The sequence below is a fragment of the Eumetopias jubatus genome, unplaced genomic scaffold, assembly GCF_037043125.1.
Source record: "Eumetopias jubatus isolate StellerSeaLion01/CBP00866 unplaced genomic scaffold, mEumJub1_p1.0 scaffold_1, whole genome shotgun sequence".
NCBI classification, from domain to species: domain Eukaryota; kingdom Metazoa; phylum Chordata; class Mammalia; order Carnivora; family Otariidae; genus Eumetopias; species Eumetopias jubatus.
Genome location: NW_028274807.1, coordinates 91,785,029 through 91,799,672, shown reverse-complemented (window position 1 = coordinate 91,799,672; position 14,644 = coordinate 91,785,029).

Genomic DNA, 14,644 nt, shown 5'->3' with positions numbered 1-14,644 from the left:
CCACTTTACTGAATTTCTGTATGAGTTCTAGAAGTTTTGGGGGGGAGTCGTTTGGGTTTTCCCCATAAAGTATCATATCATCTGCAAAGAGTGAGAGTTTGACTTCTTCTTTGCCGATTTGGATGCCTTTTATTTCCTTTTGTTGTCTGATTGCTGTGGCTAGGACTTCCAGTAGTATGTTGAATAGCAGTGGTGATAGTGGACATCCCTGCCGTGTTCCTGACCTTAGCGGAAAAGCTCTTAGTTTTTCCCCATTGAGAATGATATTTGCTGTGGGTTTTTCATAGATGGCTTTTATGATATTGAGGTATATATCCTCTATCCCTACACTCTGAAGAGTTTTAATCAAGAAAAGATGTACTTTTTCAAATGCTTTTTCTGCATCTATTGAGAGGATCATATGGTTCTTGTTCTTTCTTTTATTAATGTATTGTATCACATTGATTGATTTACAGATGTTGAATCCTTGCAGCCCAGGAATAAATCCCACTCGGTCGTGGAGAATAATCCTTTTAATGTACTGTTGGATCCTATTGGCTGGTATTTTGGTGAGAATTTTTGCATCCATGTTCATCAGGGATATTGGTCTGTAATTCTCCTTTTTGATGGGGTCTTTGCCTGATTTGGGGATCAAGGTAATGCTGGCCTCATAAAATGAGTTTGGAAGTTTTCCTTCCATTTCTATTTTTTGGAACAGTTTCAGAAGAATAGGTATTAATTCTTCTTTAAATGTTTGATAGAATTCCCCTGGGAAGCCATCTGGCCCTGGGCTTTTGTTTGTTGGGAGATTTTTGATGACTGCTTCAATTTCCTTAGTGGTTATAGGTCTGTTGAGGTTTCCTATTTCTCCCTGGTTCAGTTTTGGTAGTTTATACATTTCTAGGAATGCATCTATTTCTTCCAGATTATCTAATTTGCTGCCATATAGCTGCTCATAATATGTTCTTCTAATTGTTTCTATTTCTTTGGTGTTGGTTGTGATCTCTCCCCTCTTTCAGTGATGATTCTATTCCTTTGGGTCATTTCTCTTTTCTTTGTGATAAGTTTGGCCAAGTGTTTATCCATCTTATTAATTCTTTCAAAGAACCAGCTCCTAGTTTCATTGATCTGTTCTATTGTTCTTTTGGTTTCTATTTCATTGATTTCTGCTCTGATCTTTATTATTTCTCTTCTCCTGCTGGGTTTAGGCTTTATTTGCTGTTCTTTCTCCAGCTCCTTTAGGTGTAGGGTTAGGTTGTGTATTTGAGACTTTTCTTGTTTCTTGAGAAAGGCTTATATTGCTATATACTTTCCTCAACCGCCTTTGCTGTATCCCAAAGATTTTGAACAGTTGTGTTTTCATTTTCATTGGTTTCCATGAATTTTTAAAATTTTTCTTTAATTTCCTGGTTGACCCATTCATTCTTTAGTAGGATGCTCTTTAGCCTCCATGTATTTGAGTTCTTTCTGACTTTCCTCTTGTGATTGAGTTCTAGTTTTAAAGCATTGTGGTCCAAAAATATTCAGGGAATGATCCCAATCTTTTGGTACTGGTTGAGACCTGATTTGTGACCTAGGATGTGATCTATTTTGGAGAATGTTCCATGGGCACTAGAGAAGAATGTATATTCTGTTGCTTTGGGATGGAATATTCTGAATATATCTGTGAAGTCCATTTGGTCCAGTGTGTCATTTAAAGCCCTTACTTCCTTGTTGATCTTTTGCTTAGATGCTCTGTTACTTTCAGTGAGGGGGGTGTTAAAGTCCCCTACTATTATTGTATTGTTGTCGATGTGTTTCTTTGGTTTTATTATTAATTGGCTCATATAACTGGCTGCTCCCATGTTAGGGGCATTGGTATTTACAATTGTTAGATCTTCTTGTTGGATAGACACTTTAAGCGTCCTTCCTCATCTCTTATTATAATCTTTGGTTTAAAATCTAATTTGTCTGATATAAGGATTGCCACCCCAGCTTTCTTTTGATGTTCATTAGCATGGTAAATTGTTTTCCACCCCCTCACTTTCAATCTGGATGTGTCTTTGCATCTAAAATGAGTCTCTTGCAGACAGCATATCGACGAGTCTTATTTTTTTAACCAATCTGATACCCTGTGTCTTTTGATTGGGGCATTTAGCCCATTTACATTCAGGGTAACTATTGAATGATATGAATTTAGTGCCATTGTATTGCCTGTAAGGTGACTGTTACTGTGTATTGTCTCTGTTCCTTTCTGGTCTATGTTACTTTTAGGCTATTCTTTGCTTAGAGGACCCCTTTCAATATTTCTTGTAGGGCTGGTTTCGTGTTTGCAAATTCCTTTAGTTTTTGTTTGTCCTGGAAGGTTTTATCTCTCCTTCTATTTTCAATGACAGCCTAGCTGGATATAGTATTCTTGGCTGCATATTTTTCTCGTTTAGTGCTCTGAATATATCATGCCAGTCCTTTCTGGCCTGCCAGGTCTCTGTGGATAGGTCTGCTGCCAGTCTAATGTTTCTACTATTGTAGGTTACATATCTCTTCTCCCGAGCTGCTTTCAGGATTCTCTCTTTGTCTCTGAGACTTGTAAGTTTACTATTAGATGCCGGGGTGTTGACCTATTTTTATTGATTTTGCGGGAGGGGGGGTCTCTGTGCCTCCTGGATTTTGATGCCAGTTTCCTTCCCCAAATTAGGGAAGTTTTCTGCTAAAATTTGCTCCAATATACCTTCTGCCAATATATCTTCTGCCCCTCTCTCTCTTTCTTCTTCTTCTGGGATCCCAATTATTCTAATATTGTTTCATCTTATGGTATCACTTACCTCTCGAATTCTCCCCTCTTGATCCAGTAGTTGTTTATCTCTCTTTTTCTCAGCTTCTTTATTCTCCATCATTTGGTCCCCTATTCACTAATTCTCTCTTCTGACTCATTTATCCTAGCAGTTAGTGTCTCCATTTTTTATTGCACCTCATTAATAGCCTTTTTGATTTCGACTTGGTTAGATTTTAGTTCTTTTATTTCTCCAGAAAGGGTTTCTCTATATCTTCCATGCTTTTTTCAAGCTCAGCTAGTATCTTTATAATTGTCTTTCTGAACTCTAGTTCTGACATCGTACTAATGTCCATTGTGATTAGGTCCCTGGCAGTCAGTACTGCCTCTTGTTCTTTTTTTTTTTTGAGGTGAGTTTTTCCGTCTTGTCATTTCGAAGGACATCAGCTTTTAGACAGAGCCAAATCCTTGTTAGTGAGACTCCTTCCACCCCTGACACACACACAAAATAAGGTAAGGTGAATCCGGACAGGACAGGCAAAAGGTTGAATTAAAAGAAGACAATTTTCCCCCTGTTTGTTGGAGTAGGATGAGGGAAGAGTTAGTCAGTGCTTTTCCTGGTTCCAGCTGTAACTGTTCTCCCTCTCCTCCTAAGGGAGCAGAGCTTTCAGACTCACGGAGCTGATGTCATAAGAGATCTAACTAGCTAGTTTTACACTGAGCAGCAGCAGCTACCTGGGGCCTGACAGAAGTTCTGAGGATTGACTCCTGTAATACAAAAGGAAAAAAAAAATGTCAGGTCTGTCCACTAAGTATCCCAGTAGATTTTCTTTTTTTTTTCTTTCTTTCTTTCTTTTTTTTAAGTGGTCTCTCCATCCAGCATGGAGCTTGAACTCATGACCCCAAGATCAAGAGTTGCATGCTCTGCTGACTGAGCCAGACAGGCACCACCACCCCTGCCCCCACAACCCAGTAGATTTTCTTAAACCTTGGGCCTCCACGGCCTCTCCTGGTGAACTTTCCTTAAAGTCTTTTGTCTTTCTTAGTTGGGGTGCCAAATAGATGGGCAGAGGTGTAGAGGCCAGAGAGATGTTCCATTTTCTTTTAATTTTTTTATTGTTATGTTAATCACCATACATTACATCATTTGTTCTTGATGTAGTGTTCCATGATTCGTTGTTTGTGCATAACACCCAGTGCTCCACGCAGAACGTGCCCTCCTTAATACCCATTACCAGGCTAACCCATCCCTCCACCCCCTCCCCTCTAGAACCCTCAGTTTGTTTTTCAGAGTCCATCATCTCTCATGGTTCGTCTCCCCCTCCGACTTACTCCCCTTCATTCTTCCCCTCCTGCTATCTTCTTCTTTTTCTTTTTTCCTAACATATGCTCCATTATTTGTTTCAGAAGTACAGATCTGTGATTCAACAGTCTTGCACAATTCACAGCGCTCACCATAGCACATACCCTACCCAATGTCTATCACCCAGCCACCCCATCCCTCCCACCCCCCACCATTCAGCAACACTCAGTTTGTTTCCTGAGATTAAGAATTCCTCATATCAGTGAGGTCATATGATACATGTCTTTCTCTGATTGACTTATTTCACTCAGCATAACACCCTCCAGTTCCATCCACGATGTTGCAAATGGCAAGATCTCATTCCTTTTGATGGCTGCATAATATTCCATTGTGTATATATACCACATCTTCTTTATCCATTCATCTGTCGATGGACATCTTGGCTCTTTCCACAGTTTGGCTATTGTGGACATTGTTGCTATAAACACTGGGGTGCACGTACCCCTTCGGATCCCTACATTTGTATCTTTGTGGTAAATACCCAGTAGTGCAATTCCTGGATCGTATGGTAGCTCTATTTTCAACTGTTTGAGGAACCTCCATACTGTTTTCCAGAGTGGCTGCACCAGCTTGCATTCCCACCAACAGTGTAGGAGGGTTCCCCTTTCTCCACATCCCCGCCAGCATCTGTCGTTTCCTGACTTGTTAATTTTAGCCATTCTGACTGGTGTGAGGTGGTATCTCATGGAGGTTTTGATTTGGATTTCCCTGATGCCGAGCGATGTTGAGCACTTTTTCATGTGTCTGTTGGCCATTTGGATGTCTTCTTTGGAAAAATGTCTGTTCATATCTTCTGCCCATTTCTTGATTGGATTATTTGTTCTTTGGGTATTGAGTTTGATAAGTTCTTTATAGATTTTGGATACTAACCCTTTATCTGAGATGTCATTTGCAAATATTTTCTCCCATTCTGTCGGTTGTCTTTTGGTTTTGTGGACTGTTTCTTTTGCTGTGCAAAAGCTTTTTATCTTGATGAAATCCCAATAGTTCATTTTTGCCCTTGCTTCCCTTGCCTTTGGTGATGTTTCTAGGAAGAAGTTGCTGCGGCTGAGGTCGAAGAGGTTGCTGCCTGTGTTCTCCTTTAGGATTTTGATGGACTCCTGTCTCACGTTTAGGTCTTTCAACCATTTGGAGTCTATTTTTGTGTGTGGTGTCAGGAAATGGTCCAGTTTCATTTTTCTGCATGTGGCTGTCCAATTTTCCCAACACCATTTGTTGAAGAGACTGTCTTTTTTCCATTGGACATTCTTTCCTGCTTTGTCAAAGATGAGTTGACCATAGAGTTGAGGGTCCATTTCTGGGCTCTCGATTCTGTTCCATTGATCTATGTGTTTGTTTTTGTGCCAGTACCATACTGTCTTGATGATGACAGCTTTGTAATAGAGCTGGAAGTCTGGAATTGTGATGCCGCCAGCTTTGCTTTTCTTTTTCAATATTCCTCTGGCTATTCGGGGTCTCTTCTGGTTCCATACAAATTTTAGGATTATTTGTTCCATTTCTTTGAAAAAAGTGGATGGTATTTTGATGGGGAGAGATGTTCCATTTTCTTTCCTTCCCAGTGACACTGGGCCTTCCAGGGACATGGTGCTGAGCCATAATGTGCATATGTGTTGGTGTGTGCTGTGATAGGAATATTCTGGAGCTCAGAGAAAACTTTCTCCACATACCCTTGGGAATATCATTATCATGCTGGCTTTGTTCTAAACACAACAAAGACCAAGGAAGGATTTATTATTTCTCCTTAAAATTAAGGAGGCTCCAGAACTTTGCCAAATATATTCTAGGTGACTTAAGGCGGTCAAGTCCCGTGTGTGTGGAGGTTTTGCTACAAGTCAAAGTCTAACAAGCAGGCGTTCCTATTCACTGGGCCAAATTCACTGAGTGACCTCTGAGGGACCTCAGCTTCAGTTTCTCCCTCCTTCCAGCCCTTCCTCATTCCTGCCTTCTCCCCTCTCCAAGGTCAATGCAGATAGGAAAGTCATAGCTGTAATTACATTTTGGGTTCTCTGGAGTTAAGGAATGAACCTGAACAGCTAGCTTCGAAGATACACACACACACACACTATATATATATATATATATATATATATATATATATATATATATTCATGTATATAAAATTAATATATACTAGCTTGCATGCCTGTATCCTTAAAGCCACAGAAATGTCTTTTCCAACTTGCTGTTCTCTTCTATGAGAACAGGATCCTCCCTTCACGCTTGATTCCTCAAGTAAAAAGGAAGGGTGTGCCAATCCAGGGGGACACAAATGCATTTAAACCCAACGGAGCTGGTTCAGTCAACTAGACACTGCTCCCTTAAGTGACCAACTCAGTGCTTAACTAATCAACTAAAACTGGCAAGAAATTAATCTGGAATTTCCCACATACTGGGTGGGGTGTTTTCGATAAGTTTTGAATTGAATCCAAAGTAATATAAGATTGCATGTTCATATTTAACTAAGAAACCTAACAAAAGCTTTATTAATCTAAAAAAAAAGATTAGGAAATCCTAATAAACATGATAAAGGAAAAGGAAAAATAATAATAGTTTTTAAAAACTGTCTTTGGATTAGATGAGCTCAGAATGTGTATTTGAAGTAGTTTGTTTTTATTTCAAGTTGTAGCTTCCCTTCCTAGGCTGTGCGAGATCAAAGGTTTGTTTTTTTTTAAGATTTTAGTTATTTATTTGGGGTGGAGGAGTGAGCGCTGGGGAGGGGGAGTGGGGGTACAGGGGGACAGGGTAGGGGGGTGGAGGAACAGGGGGACAAGCAGACTCCCTGTAGAGCTTGGAACTTAGCAGGACCCTGAGATTATGACCTGGGCTGAAATCAAGAGTCAGATGCTCAGCCGACTGATCTACCCAGGTGCCCCTATACCAAAAGTTTTTGTGCTTTTTCCCCACCCTATTGTTGGGTCCAAAATTCGACCCTGTCACTATTTGTGTAATTACAAATTACATGCATTGATAAGTCCAATCAATTTCAAGGCTTATTAGAATAAATCTTAACGGGGCACCTGGGTGGCTCAGTTGGTTGGGCGTCTGCTTCGGCTTGGGTCATGATCACAGAGTCCTGGGATCAAGTCCTGCATCGGGCTCCCTGCTCAGCAGGGACCTGCTTCTCCCTCTGCCTGCCTCTCTGCCTACTTGTGCTCACTCTCTATCTCTCTGTCAAATGAATAAATAAAATTCTTTAAAAAAATAAATAAATAAAAATAAAAAATATAGACTAAATCTTAACAATTTAAAGAGCCTAGAGTTCTATGAGAAATGAGTATACAAGTCCCAGATGTGTTGCTCCTGTGGTCTCGACCTTCCGCTGGCATGGACAATGAGTAGTTAATTCAAGAATAGAAAGTAAAACAATGTCATTTGAAAGAAAACAAAACTTAGGGACTGCGAATTTTCACAGGATCTGTGTTGGGTAACCGCCCCCTGTTGGTTCCCCTGAAGAGTGCACTAGATGGGACAGAGACACATGAGGGCTCTTTTTGCTGGTTTTCTTAGCAAAAAGCCAGCGTTCTTCAACCTCCAAAGTGAGGAAAATTGTGATCTTAGAGCCTCCCTCTTGCTACTGTGGACAGCCGTCTCAGGAAGGAGATGCCAAAGTTGTTCGCCTGGAAAATGTCACAATACCAGGACCATGTATTCGGTGGAGATGTTACATAGACATTAACTTTGTCTATAAAAGTCTCTTCTAACTTCCCTCACCCTCCTTTCATGCCAGGAGGTGGAGTGAGAAAGAGAAGTGAGCATGAGCTGCAGTCTAAAGGAGTTAGTTCCAGTCAGAGCATTGCTGTTGTCAAACTGTGGGTCCTTGGACAAGTCATTCAGCTTTCTGAGCCTGAGATTCCGGCTTGCCCACATCTCCATCACCTCCAAGTGGTAATAAAGACCAAATGAGGCATGGGGGTGCTTTGTTTATGCAAACATGAAGTATTGGTATTAGTACCTGCTCAAGAAGAGTAAGAATGCATGGATACACCATTTTCTCTTTCAAAGGACTGAGGATTGGAGAGTAAAAAGAATCACCCTAGGTTTCCATCTGTTTCCACTTTTGAGGTCCTGGGAGGCATTCTGATCTAAAAAGAATGCAAATACTGTCACTGTGGTTTTTGCAGGTCATGCATCAGCTCTGTGCTTCTATTACATTATCAGCAAAATGAGGAACGGTGTGGATGTGCATTCATCTTGGGGCGCCTGGGTGGCTCAGATGGTTAAGCATCTGCCTTCAGTTCAGGTCATGATCTCAGGGTCCTGGGATCGAGCCCCGCATCAGGCTCCCTGCTTAGCAGGAAGCCTGCTTCTCCCTCTCCCTCTACTGTTCCCTGTGCTTGTGCTCTCTCACTCTTTCTGTCAAATAAAGAAATAAAATCTTTAAAAAAAAAAGAAATGCATTCATCTCTAAAGTTCTTCACAGAGAATAGAGTTGCAAGAAGCACTCGTTATTTAAGCATAAGTGGTATCAGCGAAGAGCTGAAGTGAATTAATCCTCTTATTATTATAATAAGGAGCAAATTTTAAGGTAAGTTATGAAAATAATTATCATAAAGTTAACAGCATTTTTACAATTTGTTGCAATGATGCACTAATTTCTAGTCCAAAGAATGTTGGGGAGCTGGTTTGATGTGGAGAGGACATATATTTTCTTGGACACCATTGTAGGATGGCACAATGCAACATCCTTTAGCTCATGTTACCTTGTGCAACACCATCAAAGGAGGATCATTTTTCATGAATAAGTAAATAAGTAAGTTTTTAAAAAAATCAATCTTCTAGAAGGATTTGTAAAATTCTTTGACATTTAAGCCTGTACCTTGTGGGAACATTTGTTGTGTTATCATCTTTACCCATTTCCTCTTCTTTAGGTAAATTTACCTGATTCTTTGTGTATTTTTACTTCTTTGGTTTTTACTTAGTCTCTTGACACACGATTATACATGATACTGGAGCAGTTCTCCAACATCATTTTCATTAATTTCATGAAATTCTATATCTTTTTTGTTGTAAAAGAATATAAGTACTTTTCTTATTGTCACTGCTAGAATATATGATTAAATTATTTTTGCTCTATATCTCTGTGGGTCTAGTAATATTGTTAGTAGAAAATTTTGAAGGATATTTTACTTTAAGAATTATTTAGTATGCGGAGTTCTCAAAAGTTGAATAGCATAGCTTTAACCAACTGGTCTACCAATCCACAGTGGAAATCAGCAGTTATCTGCGTTATGTAATCCTCATAACAACTCCGTGAAGTAGGCAGAGTAGTACCACCATTTTATGCAAGTGGACATACACTGAGGCCCAAAGAGGCAAAATGAGCCCCCAGAAGACAAGAGTCCAGGTTACCACATGTCTTCCGACTCCTGCTCTATCACATCACACTAGCCACTGCATACACAGGGCAATTTCTTTCTGGTTGAGTTTAACCTTTGATTCCTATAGGCTTCTCTGATTTCTCCTTTGATCTGAGCTGGGTCCATCACCCCACTGCACTCTCCCACCCTTTTCCCATCAACCAAACTGTTGACCAGTGAACTTCCCCACTTACACCCCTGCGCTGGCTTGCAGTGGCTCTTTGCCAGTGCCTGCCTGCTGTCCTTCAAAGCTAAAATAGTTCCTCATTTTTTTCATGCAGTACTCTGTTTAATTTTAGCCTCTATGAATCCTGATCACCTTTTGTTTTTTCTCCTAGCACTTGTAATGCTGTTCCGAATTTCAATTGTTTGGGTATTTGTTCTCCCCTCCACTTCCATTATTTATCTTAAAAACTCTTATAGTACCCAGCATCATGGCTCAAAAAGAAAGATGACTTTGAATGGATGGGTAAGTGAGTTGATGGTGTAGCAGGCAAATAGGTACACATTTTAATATGTGCTTTATGAAACAACCTTGGGGCACAAGTCATAACACACAAAAACACCTCCCTTTGTTGGATTATTTGAACGTAGCAAGGGACTTGCAGATTCTAGTTGCATTTCATTCATGAAAATTTTTTTGAGATTTTTAAAAATAGGATTCTTGCTCAGTTGTCCTTGGATCTGACCTCATTAATATACTGGAAATGAGTTTGTTCTCCTTTGCGGGCACATCAACTCCTACAGGCCACAGAAATGGGACACTCAGAAAATTCCCTGAATGTCAAACAGACGAGAGGGCTGGGGTCAGAGATCCTTGGCTGCAGATACAAAGCCAACCTTTCCCCAGGTAGGTCAGGATGCTCCTGCCCAGGGCAACATCATATTCAACTGATTTGTTTAACAGACTTTTCAATATGAATGAGATTGATAGAAAAACCCTCTTAGATATGGCACAATTATATTATCTAATCCAAAATGTGGTCCTAGAAATTATGTTAATTATGCGTTTCAATTTTTATGCATTTAAATTTTTTAATGTCTCCCTTTCTGACCTATGAGTTTCATATGGCTCAAGATAGACTTGAAGTACTTTATACAGTATATTTTATCTGTTAATAAATATTGAACCGAATGTGCACAGTAACAAATATAAAAATAAATTTATTTCAAGCCAAAGAATCTGCTTTTAAAAAATAAATTTGATGTTTAGAAGTTTTGAATTAAAAAAAAAAATAGAAGGCTTTAGCTGTTTTTGGATCATGAGCCACCTTTTAGCTCCAGAAATTGTCAGTAACACCAAGGGTAAGCGGGTGTGAATTTTGCCAACAGGGAAGTATGTCGGGAATTTCCAGAATATTATCAGAGATGAGCATGTCAGTGGCTTGGAGAAGAACCAGATGAAACAAATAACAACTGGCTGATTGATCTCAGATTACTTGCTGGGAAGAGTTGTGTATTAGTGTGAGTTCGCCAGAGAAACAAAGCCAATAGGAGATATATAGATATATAGATGGATAGATGGATTCATTTTAAGAAATTGGTTCATGGCTCACACAGATAGGGAGGCTGAGGACTCCCAACATCTGCAGTCAGCTAAGCGTTGACCTAGGTGGGTCGCTGGTAGTTTCAGTCCAAGTTCAAAGGCAGAGAAGACAAGATGTCCCAGCTTGAAGACAGTTCAAGATGAGGGGAGTTCCTTCTTATTAACAACAGAAGGGGCTGAATTTCTGTTCTATTTTGGTCTTCAATTGATCGAGTGAATCCCACCCACATTGGAGAAGGTAATCTGCTTTACTCAGGTTGCTAATTCAAATGTTAATTTCATTCTAAAACACCCTCACCGCCTGGCTCGGAATAACGTTTGACAGGAATAACGTTTGACAGGAATAACGTTTGACCAAATAAATATGCGGGCACTTCGTGACCCAGTCAAGCTGACACATAAAATTACCATCACAAGTTGTTTTCACAGGATTTTCCCCATTGCCCAAAACAATCAAGGCGGCTCTCAAAGTTGGAGCTTAGGGTCAGAAGACTCACCTCCTCTGGGGTAGAGTGACATGATGACAGAGCTCAGGCTTTGGAGTTAAATTGGTCTGGATTGAAATCCCCACATCTCAGCCACTATTTAGCTATGTGCTCTTGGACAAGCTGATTAACCTCTCAATTTCCTCACCCACAAAGCACAAAATATTGCAGATTATTAGGGGAAATATTTGTGATGGGACTGTCACATACATAAGCATTTAGTACATCATACCTATCATCATTAGTGCTTCCCTCAGGATTTATATATCAGTGTTCCGAAAAATAACTATTCTGCACTTAGTACTTCAGGTAACATAGAAAATAGTGTGTAGATGGAAGATAAATCAGAGTACTTGAATGTACTATTTTTGAAGGTATGTTCAGTGCTTTTCTTTTTTAAATCACCAAAATGTGTCTGCAACTTTAAACTTGAAAATCAAACCAGACCATGATATTAATTCTTTATATATGCCACATTCCTCTATAATGTGCTTTGATTTTGAGACATCCTGAATCTCCAATGTGCCAAATTTGGCAAGGCAAGCCGAGGGAGTATCTCGGTCAGCGTCCGGAGTCAGCAGAGTGTTCCCTCTTGTTTACTGCACTCTCCCCATTAGGTCATGCCCATTTGGAGACTGAGAAAAACATGGTGTTGTGACCACTAACAGTGCATTTTAATTTGGCTGTGTAGAGCTTCCTGTGCTGTTTGGGGCACAAACTCATTGTGGCCCAGTGAAAAGAACAAATACTGACCGTGAGGGCAGATGAACACTGTCCATCCCATTGACTTGGGATCCCACTCCCTCACAGCAAAGCTGGAAAAAAGAATCCAGGCTTAATTATAATTGACCTGGCTATAGACTTGACCCTGGAGACGCATCTTGAATCTAGAAGATAGCAGTGGTAGAACGGGGCTGACCTGAGTGGAGCTGTGAAGCAGTGAGTGTTGTCTGTTGGTGACCCTCATTTTCTGTTTTCACACTATTTTCCTCAACTCCAGGCCAACTTTCATTAAATGCAGTGCCTGGCTGAGAGGTGTATGTCCTACAGCTTGGGGTTCAATGCCCTTCTCCACCACTCATTACAGGACAATAAAAATGACTTCCCAAGTTGAGTGAGGACTTAATAAGATAAAATCTGTAAAAAAAATGCTTTGGTAAAGCTTGGATTGTTATAAACGTTGTTAGTTATTTTTTTTAAGGATTTTATTTATTTATTTATTTATTTATTTATTTAGAGAGTGTGTGTGTGCACAAGTGGAAGGAGGGGTAGAGGGAGACAGAGAATCTCAAGCGGACTCTGCAATAAGCATGAAGCCCACGACCCTGAGATCATGACCTGAGCTGAAACCAAGAGTCTGGCGCTTAACCAACTGAGTCACCCAGGTGCCCAACGCTGTTAGTTATTTTTATAATTAGATCAATACCACTAACTTTTCCATTGCCCTCACAGGATTCTAGAGGGCCCTGGAGGGTGTCTTGTTCACCACTGATCCCCAAGGACTGACTCTGTGCCGGGCATTGAGGAGGGATGCAACAACACTCATTAAATGAATGACTGAATGTGTGTACGAATGACAGCCCATGGGGGAAGTGGGTATTTTGAGATCCAGTATTGAGCTGAATGCATCCTCCCTGCATCCCTTTTCTGCCTGGACAGTCCTCATTGGCCACAGATGGGAAGCAGGGTCCTCTTTTTTGACTGACCAATAAACTGACAATTTATGTGAAGTATTCACCCCTATACATGTGGGAGTTGTAGTTTATGAGGTCCTTTTTCTGCCCACCATAAGTCAAAAGAAAGTGCTCAGAAGTAGGCAGAAAAAAATCATTCAATCCTAAAACTCATACTTAAAAGGAAAGGCTAGTAGTATATTTTTAGTTAGTTATTGTGCCTATGAATTTTGAGCCAGGATAACCACTAGGCCTGGATATTGAAACAGAGTGCACCTATTATTTCTGCTAAGTGCCATCCTACATTAAATGTCACTCCTATTTTTTTTTTTAAGTGTAATTATTTCAGAGAACCTAAAGGGCTAAAATTAGCCTGTGTGAAATAAACATGAAAAACCCCTACCTCCCTGTTAAATCTCAGGCTACAAAAGCACTGGGGGTGGGGCCCTATCTATGTACTCTGTGTGCTGAGTATCTTCTGTTTCCAGATCCACCTTCCACCTTTCTCTAACCTGCTGTGGGCCCACAGAGTCAGGCCAATATGGGCTGCACACACAGGGTCCCTCACTTCCAGTTCAGCAGAATGGAGGACAGAAGGAAAATAAAGTTTGGGGTATTTATTTCCCTGGTTTCTTCTCTAATGACTCAGCAAAGGACACAGTAGATGCTAGGCTTTCTTCACAGAGCTCCCCTTTCTTAGAATGGGGATTACATCCTCCTTTTTGTTAGCAGGTCCAGATGAGATAACAGCTCCTTGTTGCTACTGGCCCCTGAGGGTGCACTGTCTGCTGGTGGTTTCTGTAATCCCTACCCACATCTTTGTATAGAGTGCCTTTGTTAAATGCTTCTCAAATGAACCATTTGAAGCATGCCCCTTTCCTGCCAGGACCCTAACGGATATACCTCCTGTGCAGAGAGACTATAATGCATCTGTTAGTTGGCCTTTGTGTCTTAGATCCTTAAATATTAGCAAAAGCCTGGATGAGGGGGCAGCTGGGTGGCTCAGTCAGTTGAGCATCTATCTGCCTTTGACTCAGGTCATGATCTCAGTGTCCTGGGATCAAGCCCCATGCTCAGCGGGGAGTCTGCCTCTCCTTCTCCATCTGCCCACCCCCCAGCTCATGCTCTCTCTTGTTCTGTCTCCTTCTCTCAAGAGAATAAAAAAAAAAAAAAAAAAAAAAAAGCCTGGCTGGGCATCATCTTCTATTCATTTCTCTGAGCAATTCACTACTCTCATTTTTATGGCTCTAAGTAATTTCATAAATATTTACATGCCTTCTTTCCGCTGGTCCTGTTTGTGAGGTGGGTGAGCATCAGTAGCATTAACACGTGACACAAGGGCTCTTGCTGTATTCAGCATCAACAGAAGCGGTGTCACCTGGGACCTTATAAAAATGTAAATTATTGGGCCCAATCCCAGACCTACTGAATCAGAAATTTGGGGAGTAAGGCCAGCAATCTGTGCAGCTATTTGTGTTCTAACAAGCCTTCC